Raw genomic sequence first — 13111 nt, 5'->3', positions numbered from 1 at the left:
GGAGCGAAAAAAAAAAAAATACTTTGCAGGGCTGGAAAATTATTGTCAGTCGAGCCTTGGCACGCTAACGGTTCGGATGTTTAATGTATTCCAGCGCTGTTGCTTGGTGTGCCCACATAAATGCACACAAACATCTACACTCAAAAAATACACCTAACCTTGCCTAAAAACAAGGATATCATTTGTTTTAAATAAAGGTAGATTTTCCTAACCGTGGAAAATTGGCTTTATAAATTAAAATTATTTATTAAAATCAAAAAAATACTGTACTGATACAGAATTCATTTACAATTTATTAATTTACTTAATTAATTATCACCAAATAATTAAATATATGTACATACGGTTGGCATTGCAACTTTTAAACCTTTTTTCTCTGATTTTCCCTTTATTTGCTTGAGAACTTAAAAAAAAAACCGAACTGCCGTTAAATAAAACCAATATGTATTAAAATATGAGCCAATTTTTCGTTTCTTTAACGAAAAACCTACGCAAAACTACTAGAAAATTTTCAATAAAAAAATTTTTAATTTCAAAAGTTCTGTTGCTAACTTTATGCACATTATAAATCTGCAGATGGTGTCAAATATATGTCATTGAATCAATAAGCGCAATTTTTTTTTCTTTCTTTTGCAATTAAGATAAGAAAAAGGCGTGATACCTCAGCCTTTCCACAAAACCGAAATAGCTTCCGCTTTTGCGTAAGCCGAAGCACCCACTTTGCGTTTTGAAAAGCAAACAGAAAATTCACTTGGGAGAGTGGGAACCGCACTCTGTCTGTCCATGTATATGTTTTCTTTTTCACGCCTCGCTTTCCCTCTGAACAAGTACCCAAACCAATTCATGTCCTTTCAGTATTCTGCCCCCCTTTCTCTCAGTGTGCCTGTGAATTTCGTCTGTTGAGTTTCGCCTTTAAAAAAAAAAGTACACGCCTCCTGTAGGGGTAGCATGCGTGTCATGTTCGGTGCGATGACGATGAGTATGAGTATGGGGGAAAAATAGGGGGTGCCGGTGGGGCCCAAGTGGAGTGCAATGAGTCGGCGGAGGGGGGTTTTGAGAAATCACAAATAATGAGACACAACATAGACAGCAGCTGTCCCCTTCTCAAATGAAGGAAAAGGGGGGGACGCACAGTAGCGCGGACTTGTATGGGAAAAAATGGCGACAAAAATACCTCTACTTTTAGTTAGAGGACTGCATTTTTACGACGACCTTAAAAAAAATATTCGAATGATATTGTGTATCATGTTCACATGCTTCTTTTTTATTTTTATATATATTGCACTGCGCCAAAATTCAATGCATGCTTGTAATGGATATAAATACAAGTAACGAGCATACAAGTTTTGAAAAACTAGAGAAAATGTATGTTTTAAATACCTTTACTTATTATTGAGATAATCTTCATAATAAAACATTTTGAGTACGATTGTATATATCTTTTTTTTTAACACTGTTGGTCGGTAGCAAAGAAAAGCCTCATCGTCAGTTTGAATCCATGTCCACAGCCACACCCACCATCCTTGGACCCCTCTCAAAACCTCCATTTCCATATCCATCCACCCAACCCACCATGTGGGCACAGGGACCTTGGATGGAAGAGCCGTGGATTGGGGTCATGCAATTAAAAAATGTTTTCTAAATGAAATCACAATTTTAAACATTGGATATCAGACAGATGCTTTTGAGTTTCAACCACATTGTAGAAATATGGGAGACCCTTTAAACATAAGAACGAATTGATAATAATAATAATAACGCAACAATGCTTTAAGTTTTCGGTTGACATGCGGAAAAAATTAAGAACGGAAATTAATCACCAACATATTATTACATAGTTTCGATTTATTCTATTACGTAACGTATTTTTTTAAATTCTGGGAAATCTGGAAACAAAAATAAAGTAACAAACCACAACAGAACCATGTTAAAGGGAGTACTAATATTTTGCACACAGCTATATGAATTTATTCAATGTCACTAGGAAACAAATAATTGTATGCCATTTTTAATATTCATGTATTCCTCATATGTAATCTCTTTATTTTCAGGTACGTTCTCAACAGACTTATATGTGTGGATGGGGGTTTACATAACGCCTGGCATGTAGGCGTCAAATCATGCAGTTCAACATTTCAACATTTCAACATTTCAACACTCCCACTCGTTTGCTTTTCGCAAGGCCAGTCGCATAAATTGGTGCGAAATTTTTGAAACGTAGTAGCACCTTTGCCCATCGTATATTACATTTCCAATACTTATCCTAATGTGTGAGAACGAGAAGATAACTAGTTGAATCAATATTGAAACAACGAAGAGTGTCAAGTGTCTGGACACTCGAGCGCTAGATCTTCTCTAGTTTTCAAAAGGAAAACGACACGCAAGCCAAACACTTTGGAATAAACCGATACACATTGGAGGCACCGGGCACCGAAATCTTTCTCAACTGGTGAGTTATGTTCGACACTCCAAATAAATGCGCCCGAAGAGACATAAATTGCTTTCCCTCGTCTTTGCCACATTGCCATGGATAATTGAACCATGAATAAGCCAAAATATGCACCTTGTAATTGAGTAACAGTACACTTGAGTACACATATGTGTGTCGAGAACTTAAGTTAAGAACCGAGAGTGGTCGGCATTAGAAAGCACTCTCCCCAGCGGCCCATTTGACAGACAATTCGGTCTATTTTTTTTCTCCGGGTATCCTGGCGATAAAAGAGCTTCCGTGTTTTGCCAATATTGCCGATTGGATTGCGTCCTTCTGGGTCTGAAATAATCAGCTCTCTTCCTGAAAAAAAACGTTATCTTCTCACACCTAAAGCCTGAAGTTTGACAAAAAAAAAAAAAAAAAAAAAAAAACACAGAACACGTAAATCTTATGCCACACATGACACCACATTATCCAGCCGTGGTCTAATCAAGAAAACCACTTACAAGTCTGTTTCCCAATTTTCCGTTCTTCGATATACTCGTCCTGCTTTCACACTCCCAGTGCCCTTGTAAAAAAAAACTTAAAATATTGTGGCGCAAATTTTCATTTATGAAAATTCGAAAAAAACGATGTGCCATCTCATTGGGTGGTTAGAAAAAGAAGGGAAAGGAAGGTAAAGGAAGAGAAAGGAAAGGCAGACGGGTGTGGGTGTGGGTGTGTTGATAAAGTATTGTCTCATGTGCATAAAACTGACGGCAAAAAGCAGAAGTCATATGACCGGCATTAAAGCTCCACCGCAACCAACCGAGTTACCAAGTCACCAAGTCACCAAGTCACCACCACCGGCGGGTAAAACAAAGTGTGCTGTGGAGTAGAAAAATGACAAACAGCTGCGACAACAGTGCGACGTCTTCGCCATATCTCTAAAAAGCTAATTTTTCCACAGTAAAATATGGGCGTGGCACACAGTCCAATGAAACAGGGGGCAGCCAACGTTTTTTTTTTTCTGCTTTTTTTTATAAGGGAGAAGCACTGTCGTGATAAAATATAATGCCCACTAATTATGAGTGTCACGCGTTATAACTAATAAGGAAATGTAAACACTCGAACAAATATATCTCAGCGCAAATGTCGAATATAAAGAGTTTTATGGGGCTACTGGGATTTAAAAAGACCAATTTGTCAAAAAACTTTATCGCATTTCATTTGCATTTTCATTTTTAGTAAAATTTTATGTCACACTTGCTTGCCGTGGAATTCTTTTAGGACATTACCTTACACGTTGTTGTTTGCTTTAAAATGTATTACAATTAATACTTTTTTTTTTCGATCTTTTTTACTCTTTGTTGAACTTTGATGGCGTTTGTTTCCATCCCCTACAGTTTTTTTTTAACACAACGCTGACAATTTTCATGCGGAAAGTAATTTTACGTCGATGTCAGCAAAACTGAATTCTGTTGAAAAAACTCTGTTGATGTCGACAGTAGAAATTCGAATTCGGTCAGCGTCGAATGAGGGCGACGAAAACTGGCGGTTAAAAACAAAAAAAAATAAAAAAGATCTTGGATGTCGATTAACGTTATGCGACAGAGTTTGAGTTATTCGAGTGCTACGGATATAAACCTATAAAACCGGATTAAAGGAGTTTAAGACACGGAAATAACGAATGGCCTCATAAAAAGTAAGTTTGTTCTTGTACTTTACTGAGACTAAGCGACAATGAGAAGTTTCATGTTGATATTGTTTATACTGGTTAAATCTTTGTTAGTTTTTGTATGGGAAAATATTTCTTTTTATTGTGACGCAACAAGCGATTTCAGCCCTTAAAATTTTTCATCAGAATTGCCTAGACTTTGTTGCACGACAGCAAAAGTTAAGAACTTTCTGTATAATTCGTTAAAACATTCATTGAAATTGGGAGTTTTGTGTGCATGTTATAAAAAGCTTTTAAATCTACTTACTGGATTATTTATAATTCTTATCAGTTATTTATAATTCTTATCAGTGAAGCAAAATTGAATAATTTTATAGGGATTATAAAACACAAGTACACCAATTAATTTTAATTAGACTATAATAACGTACAAAATGTACTTAAATATTAATTTTACATTCTTTGCAGAATGAAATCAAGATAATTTGGTTAAGTTTCAAGATGAAAGAATACTTTAAAGAAAACATTATCTTAACTGAGAGGTGTTTTGACATTAAGGCGATCTTGTAAAGCGCAGGGTAAATGTTATTCTTAGAAGAAAAATACATCCGGATTGACGGATGCTGCTCAACGGGAGATAATCCCCTACTTACTATCAACTGCGACCAGGATACAGGCTGACACGCTCTCCGAAAGGATGGGGCTTCACATACTTAGTATGTATGAACGAGGGCACTCAATCTGTAAGAAATTAGCAAATTTAAATAAAAGCGTGTGAAATAAACATTTGTGGTCGAAGCGCTTTGCATGACGGCCGGCGATTCCATTAGCGTTAAAGGGCGGTTAGGAGGATATGGAAGATGAAACGTGATAGTGGTTCACCGATGTCATTTTAGCATTCATGACAACCAGAGGGCAATAACAAACAGCGGACGCAAAAATTGACACCAATTTGCGGACATAATTGTTTTTTGTTTTTTTTTTTTTTTTTTTCGTCCCAGATCTGGCAGAGTGTGCGGGATGGCTTCGTTGTGCTGTGTGCCCGGCTGCATTAACGATTAAAACGAAAGTGTGCGAATAAATAACCTATTAAAAGGGACGGAGGGCAGAGGAAGTAGTCCCACTTGGGAGAAACGTTTTTTGCATGATAATGAAATCCCCGGGGACCTCTGGCGGAGTTATCGCATATGCACCGCAGATCCCTGCCCCTCCCTCTTTTTCCACACACTTGAGCCAGCCCCCCAACATACTTATATCGCATGTTTTCGCATACGATGACAAATTTCCATAATTTGGGTTTGACTACGTCAACAGTCGTGTCGGCCATTTGCTGAGCCAGGGCAAGTAATGCGCGTGTCTCCACGGTCCACATCCACATCCACTTCCACTTCCACTTCCACATCCACTTCCACATCCTTGTACACATCCACGACCACAAGTCACACACAGAACTTTCCGATTCAGCAGTACCGTTCTCAAGGCTAACGCCGTGTCACGTGACTTATTCAAATTAGCAATTTTATGTTTGCGCTTTTTTCCTTCAACAGCTCGCCAGTTTTAGTGCCTCGTTATGTATGGGGCTCCCTGTTGGCCTCACAGCCAGCTGAGTGGGATATTTGCGACCCAGACTCTGTTTAATATTACCCTATGTCAGCGGGTCCGTATTCCAATCGTGCATCTTTGGGTCAAAAAACCTCCGCAGTAATTGTTTTTATTGCTCAATTATTGAACTTCAGATACATACATATGTATATATGCTGCAAGAAATAAGCCTGAACAAATTAAGAAGTATATTTTCGTTTTAGATCTAGTATTAAGGCTAACAAATATAATATTGTATTGTTTTTGTGAAATTTTTGTAAGCTTGAGAACTGGGCCCATTTTAGTGGAAATTATCCAATAGTTTAAGTTATTTTTGTAAGCTAATTTAATTAGAGCTTATGTTTTTTATGTAAGTAATCTTTCCCTTAATATATAAGCCAGACTTATCTTTACAGTCGGCTTATTCCCAAATTTGTATTACAATTTTTGTAGGTCACTTTGTTTTTTGGGTGTAAATTGGTACTCTTTTTAATTGTTCACTTTTCATTTCGTTCGTGTTCTGTGTTACTCTGTAACTCATTAATCTTGATCTGACTTAATAGCGTTTCAAACCAATTGTTTTTTGTTTTTGTATTTTTACCACTGCAAAGCCTTTTAACTGTCAGAACGTGTGGTTTGTTTTTCCTTGAATTCGTTGGATCACCTCCTTTGATTCAGTGGTTCTTGTTTTATATTGCTGAATATACACAAAATGCAATTCGTGCTGACTCAAATGTGAGTCAGTAAAACTGTAATACGAAAACCGCTGACTTTTAAGTGCACTCACTTAATCAAACTGATTTGGTACACTACAATACTATTCCCAAAACTGATTTCAGCCTATGCTAAAAAGGAAAGGGCCTGGACATTACTGTACGTAATGAATCCATCTCCATCAAGCCATCAAGCCATCGACCAAGTGACCGCTTGTCACACCCGAGCTAAATAATTGGACGCACCTGTTTCTTAATGTGACACAAAATATTACAAACACCATACATCATGGCTGTCACTGTTTCCGTCCGGTTTGTGAACACTGGGCGATGGACATGGGACGTTGGACATTGGACACTGGACGATGGAGGTGTGCCCCGGAGCGACTCGTCCAGCAGATTTCAGTCACAGGCCAAAGTGCCGTAACGACGACAAGCGGCATATGCCGTGGGTGGGGCGAAACCGACCGACCGACCGACCGACCGACCGACCGACCGACCGACCGACCGACCGACCGACCGACCGACCGACCGACCGACCGACCGACCGACCGACCGACCGACCGACCGACCGACCGACCGACCGACCGACCGACCGACCGACCGGTGGGGTTAATCCGATTATATGGCACAGGCTCAACGTTTTCTTAAATAATTTTCAGATCGTGGAGATCAAATCAGAGCAGTCGCACACTTAATCGAAATCCCTGGCAAATGAAATAGCCACTTTGTCTGCAGATATCCTTCTAGGCTCTTGTCTATGTTTGGGGATATTTTTGTGTAAGGATATCAGCATCCCCCTGACTGTCACTAACCACTCCCGAGCGGGTAAGCTGTGACAAAAGCCATCCGATAAAAAGGGTCCATGAGAAGAGACTGCAAAAGCTACAGGAAAGAGGCACACAGGATACATGGCCACATCCCATGGACTTGCTCATGGGACCGACGACTATCTGGTCCTTTATTGGCCATCCTTGGTCTGTAAAAGGAGAAAGAGGAAGAGCACTGAGATTTACGAGGCTTGCAATTAGCATTTCTGGGCCTCGTTTGAAAACGCTCTTAATGCTTTCCAAAATATTCTCCATGATAATTAACACACTGGCGTTCTTTTGAACTAAGTGCACATTGTCCAGAGTCCGATTGAGGCAATTTTGAAAAAGCATTTTAAATGCATTAACTGCTTATGCAGTCATGGAAAACCATTGACTATTTAGCTTTTCCTGATGTGAGCATGACACTCATTTGTTTGCCAAATCAGGATTGCACGATGGATCCTTTTGTGAGTGCCGGAGTGCTATTATTATCTCGGTCTGATGAATTTGAGCAAACACTTTTGCCAAAGCAAATTATTTTATGCCTACACGGCTATTAATACCAAATACCGGCCATTTGCTTCGTCACCGAATGGCTTTTGTTAGATTTGGCTATTCCTGGATCGTTTCGGTTGATTTTATTTACATTCGGGCTCGTGGGAGTGAATTCCTGCCTTGTCACCTGTCTGTAAATGTAGAAGTTTATTTTTGGAAGGGCTTTAACAATTTCTCTCACGTTATTTAAGTCGACCCTCGCAGAATTCTTACTTATTGGACGCTAAGAGATCTGCTCGCCTATGCATTCTTGATAAACAAAAGCAATCTTTGTAAAATGTCTTAAATACCGCATACCATTCGCTTGAATCGGCATATTCAAAATATGCTATTAAAGCAGGAGAATTCAGTGGAATTTAAAGCAAACAGAGGTTGTGAGTCCCCCATGCTTTTACACTGGCCACTGGGCCAGATTTCCGATTGGACTCTTTGCATTAGCCAAGTGCAAGCAACGGGACAAAAACTGACAGCGGCCAAGGGTAAGGGCAAAAAATGTGAAATGCGGGGGAAAATATTTCGCTGCCAAATGGCAACGCAGCTAGAAACTGGGACCCGGGGACTGCTGGTCTGTTGGTCTGCTGGTCTGCAAAGACTGAACTCCATTATTAGAATATCTGTGCGAATGCGCTGCTATGCGAAAGCACGGCACTTGGTACTTGGCTGGCCCTTTTATTATTCCATCATATTTTAAAAATTTTATATTGTTTAAACTTTTGATTAAGGGTTTCGGCTAAAAGTCATATTTTCTTCTTTTCATTCCCCACCCCTCCTCCTGCTACGTATTCTCTTCCTTCCTCCACATTTATTTATTATGCAAATTTTGGGGCCAGTATTGGGGCTGAATGAAGCTGAGGAGGACGAGAACGAAAGAGAAAGCAAGAACAAGCGCGAAAACGAGACTGAGAAACAAAAAAAAAAACACTAGAAGAAACGCTATAGCTGAGTGCCACGACTTTTAGATACCCGTTACTCAGTTCACCAATTTAAAAATATATATGCTTAAAAAAATTTAGGCTGCGTTATCTGCCGAACTGCAGGGTAAACACTGAAAGCTTAGAGCGAGCAGCACCCCCGCCACCGCTCTGTCAAATATATGAACTTCGTGTATTAAACATGCAGTGACGTCATAATAAAAACATTGCTAATAACATATAAAATAATTCTTCGATTGGGAAAATTGTTACTGTGTCGATAGATATTGACCGAATAAACATATTTGACAGGGTTTCGTGATTTTTGGGATTTTGAGTCGGCGTGCCAAACTAGCGCGTCTTGGGCATAACTAGAACCTGCATGCTAAGTAGAAAATATCTAGCTCGTATAGCTCGCCGTTCATACAGATGGACATGGTTGGATCGACTCGACTATTGAATCTGATGAAAAATATTTATACACTTTATAGGTTTGGAAACGCTTTCTTTTATCTGTTACATATTTTCAACAAATACAATATACCCTTGCACTCTACAAGTAACGGGTATAAAAACATTGGAGCAAACAGACCGAAAAAGCAACACACAAACGGCAAAGCTTACAAGCAAACAGATAAATGGCAAACATGTCATAAAAGGACTTCATACGCAATGGTCATGAAGGAAAGGGGTATACCCACATCGTGGGTGGTATTTGGGGTGTATATGGGGGGTCTTAGGTTATTATAATTTCCATAATAACCAAAAAAAGGGTACACACACGACGCTCCCCAAGCCATTTTTGGGCTTTTAATTACAACCCTGTTTTTTTTAATTTTAAATAGAAATAAAATATTGTCCTTGTCTCATTGGTGGGTATGAAGGGTATGAAATGTTGATATATTCCGAATTAGAAACTGCTTATGGCTTGCACATTTGGTTCGTTATGAAAAAAAGGCAGCAAATAGGGCATAAAAGCTTGATAGAAGCGAGTGTAATGAAATCTGCTGCTTGGTCACGTTTAGCTTTGTTCTGTGTATCAGGATCTGGGTCAGTGTTAGAAAGTACAATGAATGCAATACTCAAGGTAATCACATTTACTTAAGGTATTTCGCCCCTTGACTAAGGTAAAAATGTGGGAGGCATTCACAAAAAGCGAGGCTAGATATATGAATTGTATAGAACTTTTTGACTGTGATATTACCCTGTTTGCAATTTTTTCTCACTCATTTGTATTTAACTCTTCTTAACTCCTTAATGTTTGTTGTTTTCTTTATTTTGATTATCCCAGTGATTCTTGTTTGTGCTTTGCTTTAATATAGAGTTTCGATTTACATATTGAAAGACAAAACTAAATACATCAAATTACCTTATCTAGTTACAAAAAACTTAATACCTTTCCCATCACCCCGCGTCACAATCAGCAAAAAAAAAACAAGTTTGCCTTGGTTTTATTTTCTTTTGATAAATCCGTACTATTTAAAAAATATGTATTTTGGTGGCTGCTCACTGCTCATGCATTTCCAACTTCATTTTTCCCTTTTAAATCTAACCGCAGCGATTACATGAGCGCCAGACAATTGCGCTGGGTCAAATTAAACTGCAAGTCAGGGATGGTTGTAGGACTATTACATGCCATTATTTGCGCCTTAACTATTCCATTCAGAGCCGAACTGAACCTACCCACAGACCTTCTACCCCGCATTTAAAGAAGGCAAATGCATGGCCAGACATTGCGCCAATAGAGTTTATAATTGCGTTGATTGATTGGCATTATAAATGCATTTAGACAAGCGCACGTCCGACACATTGGACAAACGCTGCCGTCAGAGGAGACGGATCGCGGATCACGGATGAATTGAGAATTGAGAATAGACGGATGTCGGTCCGGGGGCGTCAGTTGTGCACAAAGTGGGTTAAAGCTACTGGCCGCCGTCGATACCCGATGCCATTAGACAGATTAATTAATTGCCATAAACATAAAAAAAAAAACAAAAAGGAGGTGCGCGCGGATCAGAAACTGATACACGCTAGAATGGGAGCGGATGGATGGCTAGCAAAAGGCCGATACAATTAGCACTCCATTTCAGAGGCAATAAAGTTCGATTCACAGAACCATTCTCGGTCCCTGGCATATATTTTTTTTTCCTTTTTTTCCCCCTCCCCCGCTTGTGCTTTAGCTAGCTAAAAGCTTTTTCTAATTCCAAGCTGCTTCAAGCGTCACACGAAGTTATGATAATTGACAGTTGGCACACAACTAATAACATTACTTTATACGTTAAGTATATCTCTTTGAAAGTTAGTTTTAGTCTAAATTATGGAGGAGAAGAATAAATTGAAATATGGTTTTAGGTTCAGTACTCTGTATTATAGCGATTTAAGAATGCATTCTTAAATTTATATGGTTTTATTTAAAGTACTATACATTTTTTTTATAGTTTAAGAGCCAAGTTAGATTACAGCTCCTAAAGGGGCCACACTGCGAACGTTTGAGGTTCTGCTGATAGTCAACCATACGGCATACATATGCACTTTTTACTTTCACAATGCATAATGCCCTTTGTGTTAGTTGGAATGCATTTTTGGTTGGATTTAGATTTCGATTCTGGCTTTCTGCGACGTGAACCGACATTGGGTGGGCGTGAGCGAATGACAGTGGGCGGCGACGGAGTGCGTTTTTCAAGCCACAATCAATCTTCTTTGCCGTTCATCGGCAAAGTGAGGGTGCACTGCAAAGTTCGTTTAAATCGGTCGCAACACATTTAAAAAAAAAATCAATTTTTGTTTTAAAAATTTTGTTAACTTAATATAAAATTAATTTATAAGAAAAAGGTTTTTTTTTTTCTTATTTATAGCTTAAGAGGTACATGTATTAATGAATTTTACACGGCAAACAATGATGGTACTTGATGGTACCTAAAACTGCGGCTTAGTTTATTCTAAGATCTTTACTTTATTCGCTTAACCAATAAAGGAAATTTTTTTTTTTTAACAAAATTACCCAGTTAAGGTAGCTTAAATACAAAAAAAAACTGGCACGGCTTTGAATAGCCTTATATTGTCTTTTATTTTTCTCAGAGTGTGTTGGGTAATTTAAATCAACACAAGTCCCCTCGCCCACAAAACTGAGAAGCGCACGTGTGTGACTAGACTGGGGCCAAAACCAAGGGGCAATCCGAAGCTTTGATTATCCCGGTCAAAGACGGAGGCGTTCTGCGACCGCCTCTTCGAAGCCAAAGTGGGCGGTGTTACTTTCCCCCAACAACGCCATTTGTTTCGGCTCCTTTGTGATTTTTCCTCCATCTCAGTGGCAGCAGTCAAGTTGCTCTATTAGGTATGGCATGAATAAATTTATTTGCCTGGTCGAACAGGAGACCACAGTGCAGAGTCCGCTTTATAGACGCATGCTAAATATTTACCCACATCGAAGCAAAGTGTTAATTATGTGGGCGTATGCTAGTGCTGTGTGAGTGTCCGTTGATGTTTGCCACGCTGAGCTCATCAATTTACCGGGGAGAAGCGACCGGCAACATGAGAACCGGCAGATGTTCGGGTTTCCCCCAGCACCACAATGGTTTGAAACGCCAATTTAGCACGATATAATTAATAAAACTGGTCGTATTAAATATTTGTCTGTGAAATTTCGTACATAAAGCTGGCAGACAGCAGGTCATGTCATTTTCACAAAAAGTTGGTTCTTTAGATTGCCGTCTGTATCAGTAATGCAAATTATTATATACCCTTGCAGCTATTGCAAAAATTAATATTCTTGAAACATTGAAGCTTGATGATTTGCAGCTCAATAGTTTCATAGTTCCTATGGCAGCTATATTATATCGTTTTCCGATTTTAATTAAATTAAAAGCGTAATTCTGAACTGTCAAATTATTAAATAGCCAACAAAAATTTCTTTAAAAAAAATTTAAAAATAAAAAAGTTAAATTTTTAAAATATTTTTTTTTTTAAATATTTTATTGTTCCCATGGGAGCTTTATGTTATAGTCGTCCTAAGTTGATGAAATTTAAACCGTAATTCTGAAATATTTAACCATTACTAAATGTCGAAAAAAATTAAAAAACAGCAAAGTTATAATTTTTTTCATTTATTTTTCCGGTTGTGCCTGTGGGATCGTTCGATCTGGCTCGTTCCGACCTATATACTACCTGCAATAGAAAGACAACTTTTGAAAAAGTTTCATGCAGATAGCTTTAAAACTGAGAGACTAGATTACGTAGAAACGGACGGACAGACGGACGGACAGACGGACGGGCAGACGGACGGACAGACGGACATGGCTAGGTCGACTCTCCTATATACTTTATAGGGTCGGAAACGTCTCCTTCACTGCGTTGCAAGCTTCTGACTGAAATTATAATACCCTCTGCAAGGGTATAAAAAACAGCTTAAATCGCACATAGTTCCTTTAAATCATTAAACTGAAAATTTTGTA

General features: G+C 38.7%; 1 protein-coding gene across 7 annotated transcripts in view; it reads left to right on the top strand.

Moving 5' to 3' along the window:
* The window catches only part of LOC128264232 (uncharacterized), a 117041-nt gene that overhangs the window by 29898 nt on the left and 74032 nt on the right, over positions 1-13111 (top strand). For 2 of the 7 annotated variants that reach the window (XM_052999620.1, XM_052999619.1), the window contains exon 3: positions 2052-2449. The exons of the other annotated variants lie outside the window; for them this stretch is intronic. The gene's annotated coding sequence lies outside the window, so the exon portion shown is untranslated. The remainder of the gene's footprint in view (positions 1-2051; positions 2450-13111) is intronic. 7 annotated transcript variants of the gene reach the window in all.

Source organism: Drosophila gunungcola, unplaced genomic scaffold (genome assembly GCF_025200985.1).
Source record: "Drosophila gunungcola strain Sukarami unplaced genomic scaffold, Dgunungcola_SK_2 000060F, whole genome shotgun sequence".
Taxonomy (NCBI): domain Eukaryota; kingdom Metazoa; phylum Arthropoda; class Insecta; order Diptera; family Drosophilidae; genus Drosophila; species Drosophila gunungcola.
The sequence above is the reverse complement of the archived record's forward strand: the minus strand, read 5'-3'. Positions and strand labels throughout refer to the sequence as shown.